This window comes from Lemur catta, chromosome 9, assembly GCF_020740605.2.
Source record: "Lemur catta isolate mLemCat1 chromosome 9, mLemCat1.pri, whole genome shotgun sequence".
Lineage (NCBI taxonomy): Eukaryota > Metazoa > Chordata > Mammalia > Primates > Lemuridae > Lemur > Lemur catta.
The window spans coordinates 101,912,453-101,937,341 of NC_059136.1; the positions used below are offsets into that span (position 1 = coordinate 101,912,453).

At 40.2% G+C, this 24,889-nt stretch overlaps 1 protein-coding gene across 5 annotated transcripts in view; it reads right to left on the minus strand.

Annotated features, from left to right (window-relative positions):
* SPIDR (scaffold protein involved in DNA repair) overlaps positions 1-24,889 on the minus strand; it is a 415,406-nt gene that overhangs the window by 281,084 nt on the left and 109,433 nt on the right. Inside the window, exon 1 of one of the 5 annotated variants that reach the window (XM_045561520.1) lies at positions 887-897. The exons of the other annotated variants lie outside the window; for them this stretch is intronic. The gene's annotated coding sequence lies outside the window, so the exon portion shown is untranslated. Of the gene's footprint in view, positions 1-886; positions 898-24,889 lie in introns of those variants that run through there. 5 annotated transcript variants of the gene reach the window in all.

The following is a 24,889-nucleotide window of genomic DNA, read 5'->3' on the forward strand; positions in this document are numbered from 1 at the left end:
TTTTACCTACTTCTCTTGTAGGAGAGACAATGAATTTTTTTATCACCTGGATCTATGTGTTGCACAGAGACACAGAAGATAGTCAGAAAATTGTTATTAAAATCTAAAAGTGACAGAGAAAGAACATAATATACAACACTGACATATTTTCCAGTACCTTAAGAAAATTATTTCAACCAAAATTTTTTAACCATTATTCTTGATAGGTTGCCTACAGCTACACAGTGACCCAATGTACTTGGGCAAAATTTTTGTTCCTTGGAAATTTTCATTCTTTACCAAATCATCTTTATGAAGAAATGAATTATTCTGCATAAATGATGGATTTTGGGTACCAACATAAAAGATTAAACTTTTTCTTTTAAAATACTTATATTTTCCAATATTTTTTCCTGCTCCCTTTGGAAAGCTAATCAACTGGTGCTGTCTTAAAACTTTCACAAAAGATTACTTCCTTCAGGTATACAGCCCAGTTACAGAAATAATACAAACAAATAAATAAGGATCTTTTATAGCAGAAAAACAACTGCAGTGGTCAAATTCATAGAGCAGAAAATGACTATATAGCTATTATCATCATTTGCTAATGTTTGAAATGTAATAACATTATTACTGTCAGGATTCCCCTGACCTAAGGAAGTTGAGGATCTTCTGATTCACTGATTAAATATCACAAATGACAAAATTAAGTTACGGGCAAGGAGTAGTTCCTATGAAGCCAGTCACCAAAGACCATCGCCTGGTCCTGCTTCCACTCCAGTATTGTAACCTGTCCTTGGCCGAAGCCACCTATAATTATCAAAACCATAAAGTGTTAAACATTGACTCAGTTTCTAAAAGTTAGCAATTCCGCTATAGCAAGTATCTGCTGCAGTTTATTTCTTACCCCTCTTTTTAGAGAGCCAGCCGCCCTATCCACAGGGGTGGATACCCTTCAGCCTCTGGGCAGCCACAGGAAGGGCGAGCGGGGTCACATATCTCAGCAGCCACCTGTCTAATTACAAGGCCTCTCTCAGGTGTCAGAGCTGATTGGCCTCAAGTTGACAAGTGACCAAAGCTGAGCCAAGCAGATCCTTTTTCTCCCCATTCTGAACTGAGAGACACAGATTTGGGGAAGTGGAAGCTAAGCTACATTAATGACAAGTCTCAAGATGAAACAGCCACGAGCTCCTACTGGTGAGGGCCCCAGGGCTGTCCAGGGCCCAGTTCACCCTTCACCTTTACCTTACATTACTTAAGATTCGTAGTACTATTCTAGTGAATTGCCTCTTCTTTCTAAACTAGCTACATTTGGTTTCTGTTACTTGCAACTAAGAAGCTAACTACCTGCTAAATATCTCCAAACAGAGAAAATATTCCCTTAAACAAATATGTATTCGTATACATCATGTATAAGGTGCCATGAAAGATAGAAAATTTAATGAGAGACAATTCCATAAAGAGAGGATGAAATACAATAAAGGAGATACTATAAGCACAGCTCAAATTAAATGTTCCAAATGGACAAAGGAGCCCTTATTTCTGGCTGATCTAAAACCAGCAGACAGATTGGAAGAGGTAAAACCTGAGAGGATTGGAAAATCCTTAACAGATGAAGTCGCAAAAAGAGGGAAGGAAGCACATATGGCAGGAAAGTACAATGTTACTTATGGTGTACAGACGAGTCCAGACAACTGAGAGCCCAGAGGACACAGTGGGAAGCGAGAGCCAATAACACGAACAACATAATCCCACAGGTGGGTGAGGATCAAGCTGTGGAGGATCTTGACTGCTAAGTCTAAGAATAGGTATCCCCTGAAGAAAGCAGAAAGCTTCTGAAGATTTCCAAGGAGGCCAGGAGGATGAACTTGGAAGGCACATTGAGGAGAATGTTCTAGAGGCTGCATACAGAATGGATCTGAAGATGAGAGATGTTCGTGCACAGGAGACCCACAGGAAGTTACTGTAAATATCCACACAGACTTCTCTATATTTCAGAGCTGTCCACCTTCTCTCAGATGGTTCACTTCACAAATTCACAAGTATCTCAATTCAACAAGTTCAAAATTAAACTCCTAATATATTCCTCAAAACTAGTATCCCCTATATCAGTAAGTAATACCACATTCCACCCAGGTTCTCAAGTCAGAAATCCCCAAGATCACCAATTCATCAGTAAGTTCTACCCCAAAAACTATGTCAAATGTGCCCTCTTCTTCCCCTCCCGCCCCCGCCCCACTGTGGCAACACCTCTGAGCCGCTCCACTCCTGCCCTCCCACCCTGAACCCCCTGTACACCACAGTCAGATCGTCACACTCTCCCCCTTTAGGTTCCATAAATGACCTCCCAGTGCACTTAGGCCTCACATGGCCCCTGCTCCCTCCGGGCCTTGGCTTCTGGCTGCTCCCCAGCCCCCCGACCTGCTTTCAGGTTTTCACGTCATGTTTTTCCCTGCCTTGTGGACAGCACACCCCTCTGTGTTCCCCCGAGTCCTTCTCACGGTTGAGGTTACACACCCCCACCAGGGAGGCCTGCCTTCAGCACCGTCTTGGGACGGGACTGCTGAGCAGGGGCAACAGCAGCAAACTCACAGCTCCTTCTCTTCTACGCCCCCTTATTTTCTGGAGCATGAGATGAGGCTCCCTTCAACTGAAGTAAGACAAAAACAGTAATAGTACCATCATCACCAAGTTCTCACACAAGGCTCTGACAGTTTTAAAGTTATTATACATATATTATCTCATTTGTTCTTCACATCAGATGAGTGAAAAACAGTGACAGAAAACTATTAATTATATCTAAATGTCAGTAACTATACCGGGAGAGGCTGTCCTATAAAAACGAGGAAACATAGGGATAGTTCAGTGACTTCCTCAAGCCCCCGCGGCAATCTAGTGACGGAGCCGGGAGGCAGCCTGCTCCCCACCACTCCTGACTCCACTCTTCCAAGAAGCTGTCCTTTCTCCCCAGGCCTGCACATGGCTGGCACTCTCACTGAACCTGGGAGCCTCAGCTAAACAAGTAATTAGAAATTATGTATACTATGCAAATACTTTTTACACCAGTAGAATCACCCTGTTAAATTTAAAGGATTTCCCTCCAGCTTTTTTAATTCAAGTGAGGCAAATTCTAAAAAAGAAAATAAATGATGGGCAACTACTCCTACGAGGTAATTAATCATATTGTAAAGCTATAATAATTAAACGTTTGGTACCAATACAGGAATAGACAAACCAGTGAAACAGAATGAAGAGTAACGAAATAGACCCAAGCACAAATAAGACTATATATAAAAAATAATAAAAATAAGAGTCCAAATTGTGCTGCTATAAACATTCGAGTACAGATGTCTTTATTATACAATGTCTTTTGGTCCTTTGGGTAGATGCCTAGTAGTCGGATTGCTGGGTCAAATGGTAGTTCTATTTTTACTTCTTTGAGGTGTTTCCAAATTACTTTCCACAGCGGTTGTGCTAATTTGCAGTTTCACCAGCAGTGTATGAGTGTTCCAAACTCTCCACATTCACACCAGCATTTGTTATTTTGGGACTTTTTGATAGAGGCCAATCTCACTGTAGTTAGGTGATATCTCATTGTGGTTTTGATTTGCATTTCCCTGATGATTAGAGATGTTGAGCACTTTTTTACATGTTTTCTGGCCATTACAGCAGCACAACTCGCAATTGCAAAGATGTGGAAACAACCCATGTGCCTATCAATACATGAGTGGATTAATAAAATGTGGTATATGTATACCGTGGAATACTACTCAACTACAAAAAACAACGGTGAACTAGCACCTCTTATGTTATATCCTGGATAGAGGTCAAACCCATCCTTCAAACTGAGGTATCACAAGCATGGAAAAACAAGCACCACATGTACTCACCATCAAATTGGTACTAACTGATCAACACTAAGGTGCTGACATGGTAGTAATATTCATTGAGTACTGGTCAGGTGGGAGCAGGGGGAGGTGGGTAAACCACAACTAATGGAAGCGGAGCGCACTGAATAGGAGAAGGACACACTAGTAGCCCTGGCTTGGATGAGGCAAATGCATTATATGTAACCAAAATGTTTGTAAAAATAGAATAGAATAGAATACAAAAAATAGGAGTCCAAATCAGTGAGGGGTTAAAAAAAACCTACTAGGGGACAACTGACTACCTATCTAGAGAGAAAAAAGGCTGCATCCCTCTTTCATTATACAAAAATAAATTCCCAAAGGATCAAAACAATCAAAATATACTTATAAAGAACTAAAATAAAATATGAATGCATTTTTTAAATAATTGTAAACTGGGAAGAGGTCTTTTTAGTATGACACAATACCCAAAGTCCACAAAAAAAAGACTGACTACATAAAAATTTAAAACTTGTGTACAAAAATATTTACAAATAGAAACAATTAAAAGGCAGGCAAAGTGGTAAAAAACAAAGGAAAAAAAAACACAAAAAAAGATGAGGATGAGAAAGAAAAAACTTGCCACAACTAACAAGCAGCTAGTTTTCTTTAATGTATTATACAAAAAACTCCCGTGAGTTAATAAGAAAAGGGAAGCCAACACAATGGAAAAAAGGAGCAAAGGATGCAAACAGGCATTCAAAGGAAACATGACACCAATGGTCAAGACAAGCTGCTCAGTCCCTGGGGATGGCAGGGTGGACGGCTACTAAAGGAAAGAGTAAATCAGAGTGACTGCATTGGGGGATTAACAGCGATATGTGTCAAAAATTAAAATGTAGATACTTTCAATTATACTTACAGGGTATATTAATTCAAATGTACACAGAGGCACATCGTAGCATAGTTTGCAAAAAAAAAAAAAATCAAAACCCAAAAAACTAGAATTATGTATTAATCAAGTGCTGGTTTATACAAACATTACAAGGAATGTAATAGATTCATTAAGTCTTTATAAGGATATAGAAAATTACAAAAGCAATGTATGACACAGGAAGATCTTACTGGTGCAAACCCCCCCCCCAAAAAAAAAAAAAAAACACAACAGAAGAGCACACAGGAATGTTCTCATATACACAAAGAACTGTTCTTGAAAACTACACAAGAAACTTAACTCTATTACTTCTGGGTGCTGAGATCCTTACTTTCCTCTTTACTATTCTAACTGAAAACTTTTTCCACGAACATGTATTAACTTTTTATTAAAAATATTTAAAATTTAGTAAATTCAAAGTAGGGAATATAAAACCTACTTAGAGGATCCAGATACTTAAATGCCAAAAGAGAAAAAAACAAAACAACACAAAATGGGGAAAGAAGGAACAAAAAAGACAAAAAGAGACTGGCAGGAAGCTAGTTCATGGGGAGGACACATTATTCCAAGCTGTTAAGTAACCAGGGACATTTGTTTTCTCTTCAAAATGAACAGAACAAGAAATATAGAAATACTTCTTAGGCCATCTAGATAAAAAACAAAAATATATCAGTGGCAACTGACTTGAATCACCAATGGAATTCTCTAGCAAAGGGTCTGGTCTAAGCTTCTGGCCTCCAACCCTATGCAGTGAGAGGAAGGAGGATTTTAAAACGTTTGCTGCTAACTAAAAAAAAAAAAGTTCCTAAACATGGTATGAGGGCAATAGGACCTACATATACCAGTTTTAGTACAAATTATACTAAAATGCTAAAAAAAGAAACTGATTTTAGATATTTCCAACTTTTCTTCAATGCTAGATTTGTTTCATTAGTCTTTAAAAGCTTTATTTTACTATCTCGAAAGATAATAGAAAAGCAGAAGTATCAGTAAAGCTACACTCTTTTCTCAAAAGCTAACAATTAGGTTTAAGTCTATATAGAACCAAAGATTCAGGAGTAGTTTCACCAGAAATACTGATGGTTTTGCTTTATGGGGGTAGGGTTTAAAAATGAGCATTCAACTCTCATTCAAAAATCACTGAACAAAACAATACATGCCAATGTATTCATCAGAATTCAGTGGGGAAAAAAGTGGAATCCTTCATAAATTGTTATCATTTTTGTACAGGTATTTCTCTGTATTTTTCCTATTTTAAAGTTTAATAAATGCTCTACCAAAACGGTAAGTTGAAAATATTAAATACCATATATCAAAACATGAACATTTTATACTATGACTGTCTTGTATTATTTAGGGATACTGAGTTCACTGAAAGACTGCATCACAAAAGATGAACAGATTACCTGGATTTCTATCTTTCAGTCAAAAAAATAAAAGCCACATGGCAAGTTCAAGGCTTTCTATTAATTATAAAATATAAAAATAATTATAAAAACACAAATGCACAGTTATACTGACAAAAACTGATGATTTTCTAAAGCTTAATTAAATACAAAAGGGTGTGCCCAGGTGTGTGTGCACAGAGAGAGCACACAAGTCCTCTTACCCGGAGATAAGGGGACACACCCATCTGCAGTGGGGACTATGCTCCACATTTACTTTCTTAGAATAGTGATGAATGTGGGCAAATTTACCCACACCCGTTCACTGGTTTCTCCACACCAGGGGACTGACTGGGTCTGTGGTAAAATCTGTGCATTCTGACTTGTTACTATCCCCAACTCCACTGATGAAATATTCTGGCAAATTAAGTTAATATAGCGTTTTAATGTACTGAAAATAATTCAGTACATTGGCAGGTGTTGATTCATTTCTTCCCCATTACTTTAATAATTAGTATTCTAAAACAGTTCTGTAACCAAATAGTACTAATGAAAATACTTCAGAGAAAGAGTCAGTCAGTTCAAGGGATGTTCTAGGAGAGGCCAAAGTTCATGCCAGCCAGGATAGTGATGCTACTAATTGAAATAGAGAACACATTTAGGAGCAAAGAAAGGAGAAAGAAGAGACTATTTGGAGTTTAAATACTCACAGTACCAGCACAAGGACACAGAGCACCTGGCAGAAGGCTAGAAACGCAGTTGTTTGGCAAAGAGGCCAAACAACTTTCTTCACTGGAGAAGAAAGGATATCTGTAAGACCCCTCGTGGTAGGCAGGCGTGAGGACACGCCAGGTCAGCACCCTAACTCCCGGGCTCTCTGAAAGTTAAGGTGCATTTCTATGGCCTCGGTCTTATCACATCCTCCCACAGGTTGTATATTAAGAGTTGCAATGACTCCACGACTTCCATTCCTTTTGGGAATTCTTTATTTTGACATTCTATAACCCTGGGTAGCCAAGATGACAAGACAAAGACCCACTGTTTCTCTTACAATCTGCCAGGTTTTTGGTAATGTATGCAACTGGGGGTGGAGGGTAGGATGAGAAGCACATGCATATACTTATGTGAGCTGACCAAAAAAACAATCAGAAAATCCTATGATATTCTAAACAGGTGGATATTCAACAATATCACTTTTTCTTTAAAAAATAAAATTAAAAATGCTTAAATAACTATCATAAACTTTAAATTTAAAAATTGATAAATTAGCATAATTCTCTACATAATTCACGTGATACTCTTAAAAGATCCTTGTGATTCCCCTGAATACCTGACGTGCTACCGTCGAAATGCAGTATCCCAATTCCTGCAAACCAAATCTTAATCTAAATTCACATAGAAAGTTTACATGTATGGGGCCTCCTAGATGAAAAACTGTGCCTATGAACAAAGCCAGGAAGAAATCAGAGTCTAATTGCAAGATGAAGCTGTACCCCTGGGGTAAAGCTGCCTTAATGACAAACGAAACAGATTAGCCAGATGAAACACTGCTCCATAAACATTTAGAAATTAAAGCTTTTAATTCTAAAATTTATAGAAAGGTCACACTAAGAACAACAGTGGACTATCACTGATAAATGATCACCTCCTTATTTTTAAATTATACCTTTGTAGCCAAATGCTACCCAGCTAGAACAAAGGAAGGAGAGTAACTAAAATCATTTCTCGAGATAACCAATTATAAGACAGAAAAGTTGTCACTCTTGTCCAAAAGTAAAAGTCTCCAGTCTCTGGTCTCAGCCAACATGCAAAGGCGTGTCACGGGGCAGCTCTGGGAGGATACCCATGCGCCTGGCACCATGTGGGGCAGGTGCTGGCTGTGCCTGACTCACAGGCCAGGCAGGCTCACGAAGCCACATCCTGCTGAGCACTGGTTTCTGCTCCCTGATGCCTCCCACCCAATTACTGACCAGGCCCAGACCTGCCCTCGTGGGAGCTTCTGACATCACCCAGTGCAGTGCTGCGGTAAGTTCACCCTGTTTATCCTGGGCTCAACCGTCCTTTCTTAAAGTCATATTACAAATGAAAACAGCACTGCAAGGAAAGAACAAGAGAATTATAAGGCTATCCCTGTTTAGAAGCTTAAAACTCCGTATAAACCGTTAACTGTTTTTAAGGAGGTTGGACAGTGGGGGCAACAACAAAAATGCTACAGAAGGTAAAATTACCAATCAAGACTGCTCTGAAAACTTAAGGGGAATGAGAAAGCACTGGGGGCTGATAAGCCAAAAAATTTAGTTATCAAATGCCTTAATTTCCACTCCCATTTCTAAAATGGAATTTATTCATTTAACAAATGGCATGTCTACTGTGTTATCAGGAATCATTCTAGGTACAATGAATATAGTGGGGGGAAAACTCAAAAGTCCTCATCCAATGTAATCTTTATATCCTAGTGGAGTCATAACCCGCACACATCTTCAATGACATGGGCTGCTCTGTGGCTATTCATCAAGAGCTTCACTGGCTGCGTAAAAAAAAGACAGCAAACCACCAAAAATGGAGACTATACCTTACTCCCAGTTGCTAACAAAATTTTATTTTCTATTGGGATTAAAACCAATAAAGCAACACAAGTCCAGACAATAGAAAGGTTTAAACTACTAAGAGATGTACTTTCACTGTTTACATGGTGTGCTTTTTGTGACTGAAACTTTATCCATGAAAATCCGAGCCAGCTACTGAGAGCGAAAACAAAAGCTATAGGTTTTCTCACACATTCAAGAAAAAGAAAAAAAAAAAACCTTTTCTAAGGTAAACAGGTTTCACAAGCTACACCCATGGTTACACCTCTGAAAATCACTTGGCTTGCCTTCCTCAAACCAAATATGTGTTTCCAAACTTAAGTTGCAGCCCAGTGAAAATGAGAGAACTCAACTTCTACCGATGTGGGTTTAAAAAGCACCACTCCACTCATCTTCACCGCCAAGGGCCTGCTCTGAGGAGCCTGAGAAGAAAATGAGAAACTGCAGGGCAAGGGCACACCTTAAGAGAAAAGGGGAGGAGAAGTACCATGCTCTGCAAAGAAGTAACTTGCTAGGTCACTAAAAGTTCGTGGAGCAGTCGCTGAGTGTGGAGAAGAGCGTGCGAGGGCCAGGAGGACCCCACAGCAAACACGGCAGTCCTCCCACCCAGCAGTGCGGTCCCCTGAGCTCCAACATCCTCATGCATCTTGTCTACAGTGATCACAGACAGAAAGAAAAGGAAAATAGCATAAATTTCAGAATTGTGATACAAACTGTGACGTGATCTGTCAGGCTATTCTCTGTGTTTCAAAATATGCTCAGTGACAGACGCAGGCCTGAGTCTTTCTGCAACGGCACCTTCCGCCAGTCCCAGGCAGGGGTGGCATGTGTTGCTCTTGGGCTGGTGGTGGCTGAGGGGTCATCCAACTGAGACCTACACTCAAAACCTGGGCCTTAAATTAATAGAGAAACAAAAAAGACAGCATGTTTTAAAAATAAATATGTTTACTTAGGCAAATGGAACCAGAGGCAAGATGCAAGTTGCTTCTGGTTATGAGCCAGGCTTTTTATTATCATTACCCAAGGCAAAGAATCAAAATCCTCTGCAATGGAGGACTGAGGAGGGGTAAAATGGAAGTAGTTGAGAGAGGAGCCCTGAGAAAGTAGAGGCTTCAGAGGAATCGAGCCAGGGGGGTGCACTAAGAGAACAAAGGCAATAAATAAAAACAAAACAAAACAAAACAAAAGCAGTGATGAGTGAGCGGACAGCCCTGAGCTGTGGGCAGGAGCGATGGCAACAGGTATTAAGCGGACAAGGAGATCCACAGTTTGAATAAATCCAGCTGAATAAAGTTAAACAGGTCTCCATAGTAAGACTTTGCTGGAGCCTTTAATATACTTGTGCATATTGTGACCTCTAAGAGGAGTAATATGTAGTCATTCCTAAACTCCTTTGGCCACAATATAACCAGTTTTTCACTAAGCATCTCATTGAACTGAACCTCTAAAAACTTTTATATTTTAATCACTTTAATGGAATGTCCTTGGAAGTGAAATCTTCCATCATATGTTCTACTTTATTTCAAAGTAGAAATTTCTGTTTATTTCTACTCTTATCTTCTTAAATAGTATATGCTGAATATAGTTGAATAATCTAATGACAGCTTGCAGTTATTCTTGTGAAGAATCATTATTTTGGACTTTGAGGTAATGCAGTTCTGCACATGCCAGCTGGGTTTCCTTTCTCTCCGTCTGCAAGGCTGTTAGCTGGCCCCACTGCTACAGTGCCAAGTCTGCTCCACATAGCTTTCCTGACTGGTTGCCAAAGTCACAGCCCCCTTCTTGTTTGGCTTGGGTTTAGGGATCAGGAAACAGCAAGGTTCAATGTGGGACATCGGGATGACTATAAAGATTAATAAACTATAGATTCTGCAAGTGTCACATCTGGCTACATTTTCATAATTAAGTCAAGCCACTAAGAGCCCCAAACACTCAGCTGTAAAGCAAATCTAACAGCAATTATGTCAGAGACTCAGAGCCTCCTTCCAGATACAAGGGTAGCCCCAAAGGCCCTGGCAGGACTTCTCACAAGCGGCACCTCACCATATATGTGTGTGATGGTGCTTCTTTGAAATAACCAAATTTTATCAAAATAAGCCTCATGAGATTACTCTGTGGTGGAAGAAAGCAAATGAGGTAAACTGAAACAGAAGATTAAGTGATTTATACGCAGTTGTCCCAGAATCACACAAGAGAAAAATCTCAGGAATCCTTACTTACCCACGTAGCATCCTACACACCCTGTACCAGGCTCTGCCTAGAAAATATGGCAGGCAGCAGAATGAGGTTGGGGGTGGGGGGGAACATATGCATATAACTTTAATAGCTACAAACATGAGGAAAGGCAAAATGAATTATCTCTAAAGAACAAGTTTGTCCTGTATATTTTTCAATAACCATGAGGTTCAATAAAGGTGATACACCAAGGACTTCAATAAAAGATGTAATGTTTCATAATGCTTGTTTCATCACTATTTCAATAGGGAAACAATAATGTTTAATATACTGTTGGGAATTTTATTGGCCACAAGGAGCTAAAACAATATTATAGAGATAAGTCATCTCTGAAAATGATTACTCTTTGATATTCATGCAAGAACATGAACTATGAGGAAAAAGTGCAAGACACTTTCAGTCCCTATAAAAACTAGAAACAGCAAAGGCAGTCCTAGGAACCTCACTCTGGGGAAGATACTTGGTTTAAACTGTGAATTCAAACATAACAATGTTTATCTTGGTGAACGTTTAAATACCCATAATGCTATAAAGTTATTCTGGACTTGATTTATGAAGTCATACAAGTATTTCTTATGTGAAAAATAAGATACTGGTATTAAAAATAGTCAAGTCACTAAAAGAACATTTTGAAATGTAATTATAGCTAGCAGAACATTTTGTGTTTCTGAAATATATGCCACTTAAGATCCTTATTATGGAGAGTTCATGAATGCATTAACTCAGAGGCTGAGTTGCTCCAACCACAAAGGGCCTGTTCTCATGACTGGCCCTTGACCGGCTCTCCTTGGGCATTGAGCTCTTGGAATATTCTCATAGAAACGTTTTGAACACTCAGGGCCTTGGCCACACTGTACCACTCTGTCTAAGTAGTCCGCACAAACAATGGTGAACACGCGCTTTCCTCCTGGGGAACCAGAGTTTTCAGCAATTGTGGTCTGTCACTCAGGTACTGTGTACCTAACACAAATGAACCTAAATAAAAACCCTGAACTGTTAGGACCAAGTGAGCTTCCCCGATAAGCAACACTTTGCATGTCTTGCCACAGTTCATTGCTAGAAGAACTAAGTGTGTCTTGTGCAATGCCCCTGGAAGAGGACTCTTGGAAGCTTGTGCCTGGTCTCCTCCTGACTGTTCCTGGTGCACCTTTTGCTTTGTTTCCTTTGCTATAATAAACCATACCCATGAGTATACCCATTTCTGAGTTCTGTGATTCCTTCTAGCAAATCACTGAACTTGAAAATGATCTTGGGGACCCCAGACACATAAATTTATGGGATTTTATTAAGTTTAACACATTCCCCAAAACTTGCGTAGAGTAAGAAGTAAAAACTAGTCTATATAACCCTGATAATCGGGTATGGCTGAATATATTTTTTTTTAAAAAATAACTTATGTTCAGGACTTAAAGAAACATCAGTCCTCATCTGTGGAACCCATTTAAGGTTAAATAAATATGGCTAGAAAGCAAGTCGTCATCCAGAACAGGTGTCAGAAATTTTTCTATTAATATAAAGAACCATATAGTAAATATTTTAGGCTTTGTGGGCCATACAGTGTCTGTTGCAAATACTTAACTCTGCCATTGTAGAGTGAGAGCAACCAAAAACCACACATAAACTAATAAGTGTGGCTGGGTTCCAACAAAACTTTATTAATGCAGAAACATAGGTGGTAGGGCAGATTTGGCCTACAAGCTATAGTTTGCCAGCCTCAAACCAGAACAACTGAGCTTCAATAAAGATAATTTTTCTCAATGTCTTTTCTAGGTTAAAATGAAATTTAAAAAAAGACAAAGGAAAGTCCTAAGATTTTTTTCCTCATCACTCAATGTATCTTAATATGCTCCGATAAAACTCTAATATTCAAATCACCTACACTGGAAGTATAAATGAATTTTAAAATTCAACTTACTATTTATTGGCACCCACTACAACCTCAGTCCAACACCAAATGCTGTAAAGAGAAAGCGTAAGTTAAGACTTTGCAGGGCCAGGCGCAGTGGCTCACGCCTGTAATCCTAGCACTCTGGGAGGCTGAGGTGGGAGGATCATTTGAGCTCAGGAGTTTGAAACCAGCCTGAGCAAGAGCGAGACCCCGTCTCTACTAAAAATAGAAAGAAATTATCTGGACAACTAAAAATATATATACAAAAAGTTAGCTGGGCATGGTGGCGCATGCCTGTAGTCCCAACCACTCGGGAGGCTGCGGCAGGAGGATTGCTTGAGCCCAGCAGTTAGAGGTTGCTGTGAGCTAGGCTGACGCCACGGCACTCTAGCCCAGGCAAGAGAGTGAGACTCTGTTTCAAAAAAAAAAAAAAAAAAAAAAAAAAAAAAGACTTTGCTACTGGCAGTGGGATAGTCCAGACTGGCTCACATTCCCCTGTATTGGTTTTCTTAAGCTTCACAACAAATTACCACCAATTTGTCAGCTTAAAAAACACCCATTTATTAGCTCACAGTTCTGTACAAACTTTATCTGGGCAAACAGAAGAGGCCCACACAGGGGCTCCCCAGGCTCAAATCAAAGCCCTGGCTAGGCTGCCTTCTCATTTGGAGCTCAGAATCCTCTTCCAATCTCATGTGGTTGTGGCAGGACTCAGCTCCTTGCAGACTGGGGCCCCGTTTCCTTGCTAGCAGTCAGCTGGGGCTGCTCTCAGCTCTCTGACTGCTCACACTATTTGCCACATGATCTCCTCCATCATCTAAGCCAGGCAGTAATAAAGAATCTTTTTGATGTCCAATCACTGTACAGTTCCTACAACTGGCTCTTACAACCAAAAAGCTTAAAACATTTAATTTACTCAATAATGGGATTCAATGTTGCTCAAAGACGACCTCAAAGCATGTCTAACATAAAGCCCCTAAAAAGGCACAGTGAGAGGAGATTTTGGAAAAGTTTTTTTCTTAGAAAAACTTCTATCTTAAAGTCGTGTAAGACTGATAGATTTCCCAGGACTGATACAAACTTCCTGGGAACACTGGACCAGCATGAACATAAATCTTAAGCATTCAGATAATGCAGATCTCTGAAAAAGTTCACACAGAAAAAGCTTTTCTATTGTGCTATGTTCTTAGTAATACTTGTAAGAGCCCAGAATCTATTCAAATACCTTTCTTCATCACCCACAACTTACTGATTTAATGACAACTACCTTAAAAGAAACTACAAGACATTTGTAATAGCTTGAGAATATGGAACAATTAGACCTATTTCTTTGATGGCCCTGCTTTAGAAAAACATTACTATTTTTGTTTTCTTAATAGCTATTAAATCTTGATCTATTTTACCCAAAATTTTTTTTAAAAGAATAAAATTTCTAAACTAGACAAAGCAAAACAAGAGAATCACATGCATTCAAAACGGTCTACAAACCTACCTGGCCTCAATTATTATAATTACATGTTGTCTGTTTATAAATGGCATTTCTTACAATAGAAGACTTTGCCTCCTTGATTAAATTAGGTATAACTGAAAGCAGAGTTGTCCAGAACAAATTAGAATATTAAAACCCAGCTAAAACTGAGGACAGCATATAAAACTAAACATCACAAAGATGCCTAGGCTGGAGACAAACAGGAAGATATTCTCTATATCCTGACAGACATAAAAAAATAGGAAAACAAAAGTCAACCTACACAGATATTTAGACTTCAAAATTACATATGCATGGCAAAATAATTAAGTTCAAACAATTTGAGACAATTTATATTTTCATTGTTATTCTAAGTAACAAAGTTTAATGGCTTTTGAATAGGGTCTGTATTTAAACAATAAAAGTTTAAATAGGCAACTAAGGATGTACATAAGGCAAACAGGCTTTAATGGAACAGGTTTCTAATATGCTGCCTTAATTTCTAGAGAAATGTCATGTTTACCTAGTTTAATTTTCTTCTAAAATCTTTTGATTGACTTTCTCCACATCTGTCCCTAATCCTATTTTTAAAAATTTCCCAGATGGACAAAAGAAAAAAGATGGCTCAGCAGAAACCATCACTACAGCTAGGATGAGTAAAACAAATCAACCTAAAAGAGCATATGCCAACAGGTCAAGAAAAGATCAATTTTCATTAAAAGAACAAAACAAAACAGTAACATATGATTACTAGGTGGACAGTAGCACTTTAAAAAGTAAACCTCAGGGGCAAGCAGCGTATTTCTTCCAGGCCTATGCCCTGGATATTTACTGACAACTGAAGATCATTATCTTCCACCTTCACTTTTCAATTTAGAATTTTTTAAAATAGATCTTAAGCCAGAATACGACACGTTAACACAATCAAATATTAATGTGAATTCTTTGGAAATTTTAAACAATAACAATTTGGGCCTACACTAAAATCCTCCTTAATTTCAATGATTTTGAATCCACTGAAAAATTACTGATTTGATATGGCTAGAGCACATTACTCTAAGCCTATATAATGAAAAGCACTAGCTTTTTTCTTTAAAAAGAAAGAAAACCACCTAGACTCTTGCCACATTTTAAACCTTGAAACTGCAAATATTTTGTATGCGTGTCTCCCCCAAATTGCCAAAAGTCAGGCTAATTACTAACGTATGCCAACTATATGCCCAATTTTCTCCTCACTATGGGTAAAACTTTGCTTGATCAGAATTGTTTAATGTACCCTACCTAAGTAAGAGTTACACAACGATAATCTCTACTTTTTTTGACATAAAAATTGGCAATTTAGGAAATTAGTCTATAGAATTTTTAAAAATTTGATTTTTTTTAATTTAACCTTTTCAACTAAGAGAAGGTGGAGCTCATTATTGTTAAAAGTAGTGGCACCACTTGAAACACTACTCAGATAAACTGCAGACTTTAATGGTTTTATAATATCATTTAAAGAATACATTCCACAGTAGTGTGCTGAATATTTTCATGTTTACCTCCGTTTTCCACAGTTAGATCACAAGGCTGGGAATTAAAGAATAAGTTCTTGAATACCCTAATTCTAGCCCTAGCCCTCTTACCTCTTCCTTTCCATTTCCTTCAAGACTAGCAGAGTAAATTCCCTGCTAAGAATTTTAGGCACTGTGTTCTATTAGTGCTGCAACCTGAACAAGTTTTTTAACCTCTCTGAGCCCCAGTGTCTCCAACTAAAAAAAAAAAAAAGATTAATAATGCCTATTCCACAAAATCATCATGCGGATTAAATGAAAGAGTATAAAAAGCACTATAAGGTTCTTAAGGACAGAGACAGTGTCTTGTCTTACTTATCCCTAATGCCCAGCACTGGCTATGGAACTGGTAAGCCTTTCTACCCTTACCTATCAAACACTAATTACATGTTTACTATGAGCCAGACTTTGTTCTAGGCTGGGAACAAAAGATAAAGAAGGCATTTTTCTTGACCTTGAGAAACTTACAATATAGAAAAAGGAACAGAAAAGCAAACATATCAGTAACATAAAGAGTTACAGGTGCTATAATACACATGGGGCATGGGAGAACTTGAGTTTCTGGGCAAGGAGGTTGATGGGGAAGTCTTCTCAGAAGAGGTGACCTGAAAATGAGCAGATGTTTCACAGTACGGGGCAGAGGTTAGGAAGAAGAGGGTGCTCCAGGCAAAGACAACAGGAGGAGCAGCAAGATGGAGGAATGACCAGCCCACCACGTCCGGAGAGCCATGATGTGGCCAGTATGGCAGAGCCAGAGGAAAGACGATGTGAGCAGTCAAGCTGAAAGGTGGTTCACGCATTCCAGAAAGTTACAAGCAGAGGATTTCTGTCTCACCAGGTAGAACCTATCCATCTATGTATGAGCTCTCCCTATTTTTTTAAGCAACCTACTGTGTGCCAAAGGCTTTATATTCATGATCTCTTTTGATCGTTACTACAGCCATATGAGATTGGAATTATTACACTCATTTTACAGAGAAGGAAACTATTATGAACTTAATGTTTGTGTCCCCTCCTCCCCCCAAAATTCGTATGTGGAAATCATTTGTTGATACCAATGTGACGGTATCTGGAGGTGGAGTCTCTGGGAGGCACTTAGGTCATGAGGGTGGAGCCCCCGTGAATAGGATTAGTGCTCTTGTAAGAAAAGCTCAGAAAGCTCGTTCATTCTCTGTCTGCCACTCAAGGATACGAGAAGTCAGCAGACTGCACCCAGAAAAGGACCTTCACCAGAACCAGACCATGCTGGTACCCTGATCTCTGACTTCCAGCCTCTAGAATTTCTGTTGTTTATAAGCCACCTTGTCTATGGTACTTTGTTGTAGTAGCCTGAACTAACCCAAAAGACTCAAAAAGGTTAAGCAATTTGCTCCAGGCACAGGGTTAGTGACCAATGGGCTCCAACCTGGCCATCTGAGCCCAGGTTGTGTAAGCCCTTAACCCCTGTGATCTACGTCAGTGTTCTCAAATTTTTTCAAACTTCTTTGCACAGCAACACACATTTCACCTGGCAAGACAGATTGTAATTGAAACAAGAGTTTCATGAAGTAGCACCTACACTTTGATGATTTTCATTCTCTTCTCTAAAAAAATAAATAAATAAATCTCTGCTTATGGTGTCTAAAGAAAAGCAAGTCATCAGCAGTCTCAATGCTGCTCGTAAGCCACACAGGATGAGGATGGAGAGCCTGCCTCTGGATTTTACCTTGTGTAGGTCCTTGCTGACCAGCACTGTGCAGGGCAGAGGCAGAAGCTGGACTGTAGGCAGCAAGAGCAATGAAAGAGGAGTCATGAGAGATGGCAAACCTAGACAACATCTCAAGGGGTAAACAGGAGCAGAGGAATGAGGCAGGAGCCACCGGGAAGTGTGGTCAAGAAAGGTGTGAGTTTCTTCCTTTTTTAAAAAATGTGGGAAAAGATCTATTTTTTTTTTTTCAAAAAAAAATAAAAATCAAATAGTTTGGCATTCAAGGCCCTCATAATCTTAATTCTCTAATCTCATTTCCTGCTGCTTTTCCACAAAAAAAGCCTAACTCAACTATACCAAATTACTGAAGTTTCCCCAGAAAGCTAGTTGGTTTATATATATATTTCACGCGCTGTTTCTTTTACCTGGAATGCCCTTCCTCTTTTCTGCCCACATGGCAAACTCCTACTCACAGACTTTATTCACACATCCTTCATCTGTGAAGCCTTTCTCCCACCCCAATATTCTATTATGAGTGAATCTGACAGCATTTCCCTATACCTGCTTTCACATCATCCACAGAAGGATGGTCACCACCACATATTATACTGTTTCTATTATTGAATTTCTATTCACTACAACTATTTGTATACAAGTCTATTCCTTCTTTGAGACTGTGAACTCCTTGAAAAGGTTTTTGTGTGCTTGGCTCCAAGACCGGCATAGAGAAATCTACTATGCAAGAAAATATGAAATAAAATCTTGACCACATTACTTACCAAAAATTTCTGTTCATCTGATCTCTAAATGATAGTAGAAAAAAAATTTTATTTCATGATATACTTTTCCCTTATGTGTTGGGAATTCTAGAGGCAACTGTCTTATCTGAACTGCAACAAAGGGGAAATAAACTTTGCACCACTTCTGCAGTTGATAAAGAAGGAAACTAAAGAGGTTCCTTTTGCCTTAGGAGAGCAGACAGATTTCTTGCTACATTAGATGTCACATGCAGAAAAAGACCCTCCAAAGATCATGATGAAATTTATAGACAATACTCACTCCGTAGGTTAATCACTTCTGACCTGTTATTGTGCCTACAAAATCATCTTTTCAATAGATAATCATGAAACCAGATCCCATATAGAAAAGATGAGATTAACAGTACACAACAGACTTGCAGTGCAAAAAACAAGAAAGAAAAGAAGATGAAAAAAATAGAAATTTCTTTCGGTTCTGTTAAAGAAAAAACTCTCCTACAATGGGGGTGAGAACCCCTTAAAAAGTAAAAATGAACAGATAAACCAAGAAAATTACTGCTGGAAATTAATGAATATGACCATAAAGGAAAACAGCAACGGACCGTGTAAGATCTTTTTTAGACTGTGGTGAAAATACATCTCTAGAAAAGAAGTCCTTTCTGCAAAGCATCCTCTTCACAACTGCTATTCAGAACCCCAACTGTCTCTCATGACACAGCAGCCAAGAAGTGTGAAGCTTGTGTAGGGATGGCCAACTGTGACCTCCTGCCGGGCTTTCCCAATCCACACGATGATGCAACGGTTAGTGTTGCAACACACTTACGGCTTTAGATAAAACACCGGCACCTAAGACAGAAGTGACCCAAGAGAGCAGCACCCAGCAGGAAGTTGTTCCTACAAAGGAAATTGCAGTTTCTAAGATGAAGAGGAAGTCAAGAGGGAGAATTAAGTGTCTCAAGGACTTGAGAAAATATTGAAGAAATGCTTGTGGTCTCAAATACAGTTAAAACACTAAGTAATTTAGGGTATCATAATTATAAATTCAAAACTTTAACAATGCAATTCAGGGTAAGGCTAGCCCACAAAAGCCAAGTCATGTCTCTGTAACCTTTGTTCTGTTAGAAGCTACCTCTCCCCTTATTCCTTGTAGAAACCTCTTCTGGAAAAAATATCTGATAATGATATCTAATGAAAGGGACAGAGGGGAAGAACTCTCTCACTCACCTACTCGTGCACACTATGAGGATCTTGGTAATGTTTCTCTTCACTTTATAATATCCTGTGATGCCCTCTTCATATACAAACCCACCCCCAATAAGCTTCCAGTCTATGTAATAAATGACTAGCTTCTCCTAAAGTTTGTTCATTTCTACCTGCCTAGGAAATGTATTCTCATCACAGAGAACACATTACCAGTCATGTCTTTGGCATTGTAGCTAGCAAGTTCAGTTTACTACAACTTTCATATTAAGGCCTAAGGAACCTCTGTTAGAAGCTGTTTCTAGCCCTTTCATCTGTAGATATTTGAACTTCATGGAAACTTTATATCTCACCTACTTATTTCTCTTTTCAATTTTTTAAAATCATTCCTAGAATTCTTTTCCTGATCCTTACAAATATTCACAGAACAGACCTTTTCCATCATTAAACAGAAAACTGAGTGTTACATATATGTTTCACAGTCAGTAAGATAGTTAATAGTGGTATTAACAAGGAGACTATTGACAATTTTTCATAAAAGAAGACCACACATGACTGTCTTTTCCATGATTAACCACACATTAACCACTTTTGCACAGAAAAGATATATGTATGGAAGGTGAGCATGAAGTTTTGTGTCCACATGCTACTTTCCACTCTTCACATTAATACCATAGCACATTCACCTTGGCAAGAAGACACGAGGCTCCAAGGATCTGCTTTTTATTCCAATTACTAAAATCTTGTTTCAGTATTCAGTATTTCACTAAAAACCACCTAGCAGCACAGTCTCCCAAGCAAAATCATCTGTTTGACTTCTCAACTCCTTCTGACTGTTAACAACCACTGACTTCTGTTATGGACTGAATGTGTGCCCCCAAAATTCTTATATTGAAATTAATCCCTAATGTGACAGCATTGGGGCTTTGGGAAGTAATCAGAAGAAGTGAAGACAGAGCCCTCATGAATGGGATTAGTGCCCTTACAAAAGAGGCCCAGGGAGATGCCTTCCTCCACAGCCATGTGAGTTTACAGCAAAAAGATGGCCATCTATGAACCAGGAAGCCACCTTCACCTGACATCAAACATGCTGGCACCCTCATCCTGGACTTCTCTGCCTCCAGAACTATGAAAAATAAATTTCTGTTGTTTATAAGCCACCCAGTCTGCAGTATTTTGTTACAGCAGCACCAAAGGACTGAGACAACAGTTGTCATCCTACAGTTTCTAATTTGGCTTTTGAATCAGCATGTTTTTATGATCTCCATTGAGGCTCAGAGTGATTCCGGACACAGCACACTAAGTGCTACGAAAGGAGTGGAGAGGGTCAGTGGAGAAGGAAAGGAATGAGGGCTAATGGTAGAAATTCTTGCCAACCACTTAACTTCTTTCAATTCCCATATTCCCACTGTCTTTTTTTTTTTTTTTTTTTTTTTTTTTTTGAGACAGAGTCTCACTTTGTTCCCCGGGCTAGAGTGAGTGCCATGGCGTCAGCCTAGCTCACAGCAACCTCAAACTCCTGGGCTTAAGCGATCCTACTGCCTCAGCCTCCCGAGTAGCTGGGACTACAGGCATGCGCCACCATGCCCGGCTAATTTTTTCTATATATATTTTTAGTTGGCCAGATAATTTTTATTTCTATTTTTAGTAGAGACGGGGTCTCGCTCAGGCTGGTCTCGAACTCCTGACCTCGAGCGATCCACCCGCCTCGGCCTCCCAGAGGGCTAGGATTACAGGCGTGAGCCACCACGCCCGGCCCCACTGTCTTAAGTGTGTGGGTTTATATAATGGTCCATACTACCTACATCCTTGAACTGTTGTTCACAAATTTTGCTTTAGTTTTCTATTGCTGTGTAACAAATTACTATAAATTCAGTAGCTTAAAGCTACACCCATTTATTTGCTCACTGTTCCATAGGCCAGAAGTCCAGCGCATTTTAACCTGGGCCTCTGCTCAGGGTATCACAAAGCTGATACCAGGGTATTGGTGAGACTTAGCTCTCCTCTGGAGGCTCTGTAGAAAAATCCAATTCCAAGGTCCTTCTTCAAGGAGCTTGAAGCTGGCAGAATCCAGCTACCGTGGTTATAGGACTGGGGTCTCTGTTCCTTTGCTGGCTACCAGCTGGCGTCTGCTCTGAGCTCCTAGACCTGCAGCCCCCTCCATCTTCAAGCCAGCAGCAGCACATAAACACCTCTCCTGTTCTGAATTCCTCACTTCCTCAGCCTCTGACCTCCAGCCTCAGATTTAAAGGGCTCACAGGATTAGGTCAAGCCTACTGAGGATAAACTCCCTTCTCAAAGTCAACTGTACCATATAAGAAAACCTAATGACAATAGTAAAATCCATCCTATTCACAATCCCAGCAATTATGTAATACACAGTAAGAAGTGGGTATACTGGAGGCCATTTAGAATTCTACCTACCACAGTTTATAAAAAAACACAAAGGCCAGGCGTGGTGGCTCACACCTGTAATCCTAGCACTCTGGGAGGCCGAGGCAGGAGGACCGCTTGAGCTCAGGAGTTTGAGACCAGCCTGAGCAAGAGTGAGACACTGTCTCTACAGAAAAAAAAAAAAAAAACAACAACAACGAGGAAAGATGAAAAGGGACAAGGAAGGAGGAAAGGGAAAGGGAAGGAGAAAAGAGAAGGAGGAAAGGGAAAGGGAAGGGAAGAGAGAAAAAGGAAAGGAAAGGAAAGGAAAGGAAAGGAGAAGGGAAGGGAAGGGAAGGGAAGGGAAGGGAAGGGAAGGGAAGGGAAGGGAAGGGAAGGGAAGGGAAGGGAAGGGAAGGGAAGGGAAGGGAAGGGAAGGGGAGGGGAAAGGAAAAAGGAAAGGAAATGAGGGGAGGAAGGAAGAAAAGAAGGGGAGGAAGGGAGAAAAGAAGGGGAGGAAGGGAGAAGGAAAGGAAAATTAGCTGGGTGTGGTGGCATGCACCTGTAGTCCCAGCTACCCAGGAGGCTGAGGCAGGAGGATTGCTGAAGCCCAGGAGTTTGAGGTTGCTGTGAGCTGTGATGATGCCACAGCACTCTGGGAAGGCCGAGGTGGGAGGATCACTCAAGGTCAGGAGTTTGAGACCAGCCTGAGCAAGAGCGAGACCCCGTCTCTACTAAAAATAGAAAGTAATTAACTGGACAACTAAAAATATATATAGAAAAAATTAGCCGGGCATGGTGGCACATGCCTGTAGTTCCAGCTACTCGGGAGGCTGAGGCAGGAGGATTGCTTGAGCCCAGGAGTTTGAGGTTGCTGTGAGCTAGGCTGACGCCACAGCACTCTAGTCCGGGCAACAGAGTGAGACTCCATCTCAATAAATACATAAATTAATGAATGAATGAAAGCAAAGCAAAGCAAAGCAAAGCAAATTCCTAACAAAGCTTTTGTTTTTCAATCCCAGGAGTGCAATAAACAAAAATTATGGGCAACTCTTGAATCTATGCCTCTTTTAGCTGATTAACTGCTCATCTTTACAAACACCTAAGAGACATTTATATTTGAGTATCTCACTCAACCTCACATGATAAAACTGAACTAATAACCTTCCCCTTTCTCAGATTTCCATTATACCTCCAGGCTGCCAGTACTCCAAGATTTCAGCCTTCGAATGATTCTTCATCATTTACTCTACATTCTTTTTTACGTCAAAATGAACTGGAAACTAATTCACCAACAAATCTTAACAACTTGCCCTTTCTCTCCATTCTCAAGCACACTTTGTGTCTAGAACAGGATCATTTGAGGCCCTGGTCTCCTAACCCGACCTCCCTGCCACTTCCTTTTCGTTCTCTCCCTGCACACGCTTGCCCCATCCTACACAAACCTACCAGGAAAATCCCCAATGCTGTGCTCAATCCTCTCTTCAGGAATCACAGCAGCCCTCGGTCTAGTCAGGCTACCAAAGCTCCCCACCCCAGCACTCAAGGCCCACACTCAGTGTCCCTGAACTCACACTTCAAAGCCTGTGCCCAATGCCACAGCACTCCTCAGCCCCAGGGACACCTCGCCTTTCTGGCCCCATCTCTGGCCCCAGCTCCCTGCGCAGCTGCTCTCTCAAGCAGACATTTCCTAGCCTGGAAGAGTCAGCTCCGCCAAGACTTTTTCATCACTCTCATCCCGCAATCTGCTTTGCTGCTTGGCTGTGCTCTGACCCAGGCCACCTGGTATTATCTCTATCTTGTTCTGGTTTCTTGTCATTTTTCAATAGGTGCACTTTACCTTTCCCACTATGCTGTGAACTCCCCGTGCGTACATGTGCATGCGTGTGTGTGTGTGTGTGTGTGTAATATATATATACTCTTTTTCTTATTCCATAGCATCTTACGCAGCACACACGAGAAACTAAACGAGTAGCTCTTTTTTCCACAATCCAATCTACACCTCCAGTCCTGACCTTTGACCCACTTTTAAAATCTCTTTATCTTTCCTTGCCTAGAAGAACAGGTCTTTGGACTTAGAGGTTAATAAAGTAGGTTATCCACCCTGGTCTCTGAATGAATGAAATAACAGTACAAATAACAGCCCAGGGTTATATATAAGTCAATTTATTTTACGTTTAAATTAAATAAAATCTAAGACTTTTACAATGGGAATAAATGGAAAAGAGATTCTAGGAAAAGAAACCTTGTCTTTTGTAGCAAAAGAAGCTTTAAAGCAGGAAAAGGAACAGAATTTGGAAAACGTGGGTTTTCAAGTGCCAAAAATGGGAAACAATCTGAAAGTCCACCCACAGGGGACAGCTAAATGGATAAGGCAGCACTAGTCGACGGAAGCCTACACCACAGTGGTGAAAGGAAGGATCCCGTCTTTCTGTGTCTCCAGACAAGACTTGGGGCATGCTAAAATGTACACTGTGAGTGCAGAGCAGTTATTGAGCACACTGCCATTTCTCTATGAAAGGGGGGCAACATATCTGCATATACGTTTATTTAAATCTCTGGAAGAACTGAATACAGTGTTTGCCTATTAGAGAAGGCGGCTCTGGGTAGATGGGGACAGGAGCAAGGTGGTTTCCACCCTTCTCCTTGCCACTTGGACCGTGTGAACATGGAAGGAGCCCAGGCTGAGCCCCTCTGTAAGTATGGAAAGAGGTAAGATTCACCCACAGTCGTCATAAAGGTCAATGCCCAGGAAGGAACTTGATGCTTCTGAAGGAAAAAAAATATATATGTATAACTTTGCGTGTTCCAGGTTCTTCAGCAGAAGGAAACAAACTATGCAGGTCTTCCCAAACGCTTGCAGACCCCTCCTTTTGCTGTGGATGCACTGGGAGCCGGCCACAGGCCTGCCGTGGGGAAGACGGAGGCAAGCAGCGGGGCTCCGCCGCAGCGCCTGCACGTATGTGCCACAGCATCCTCACCGCTGGCATTGAGAT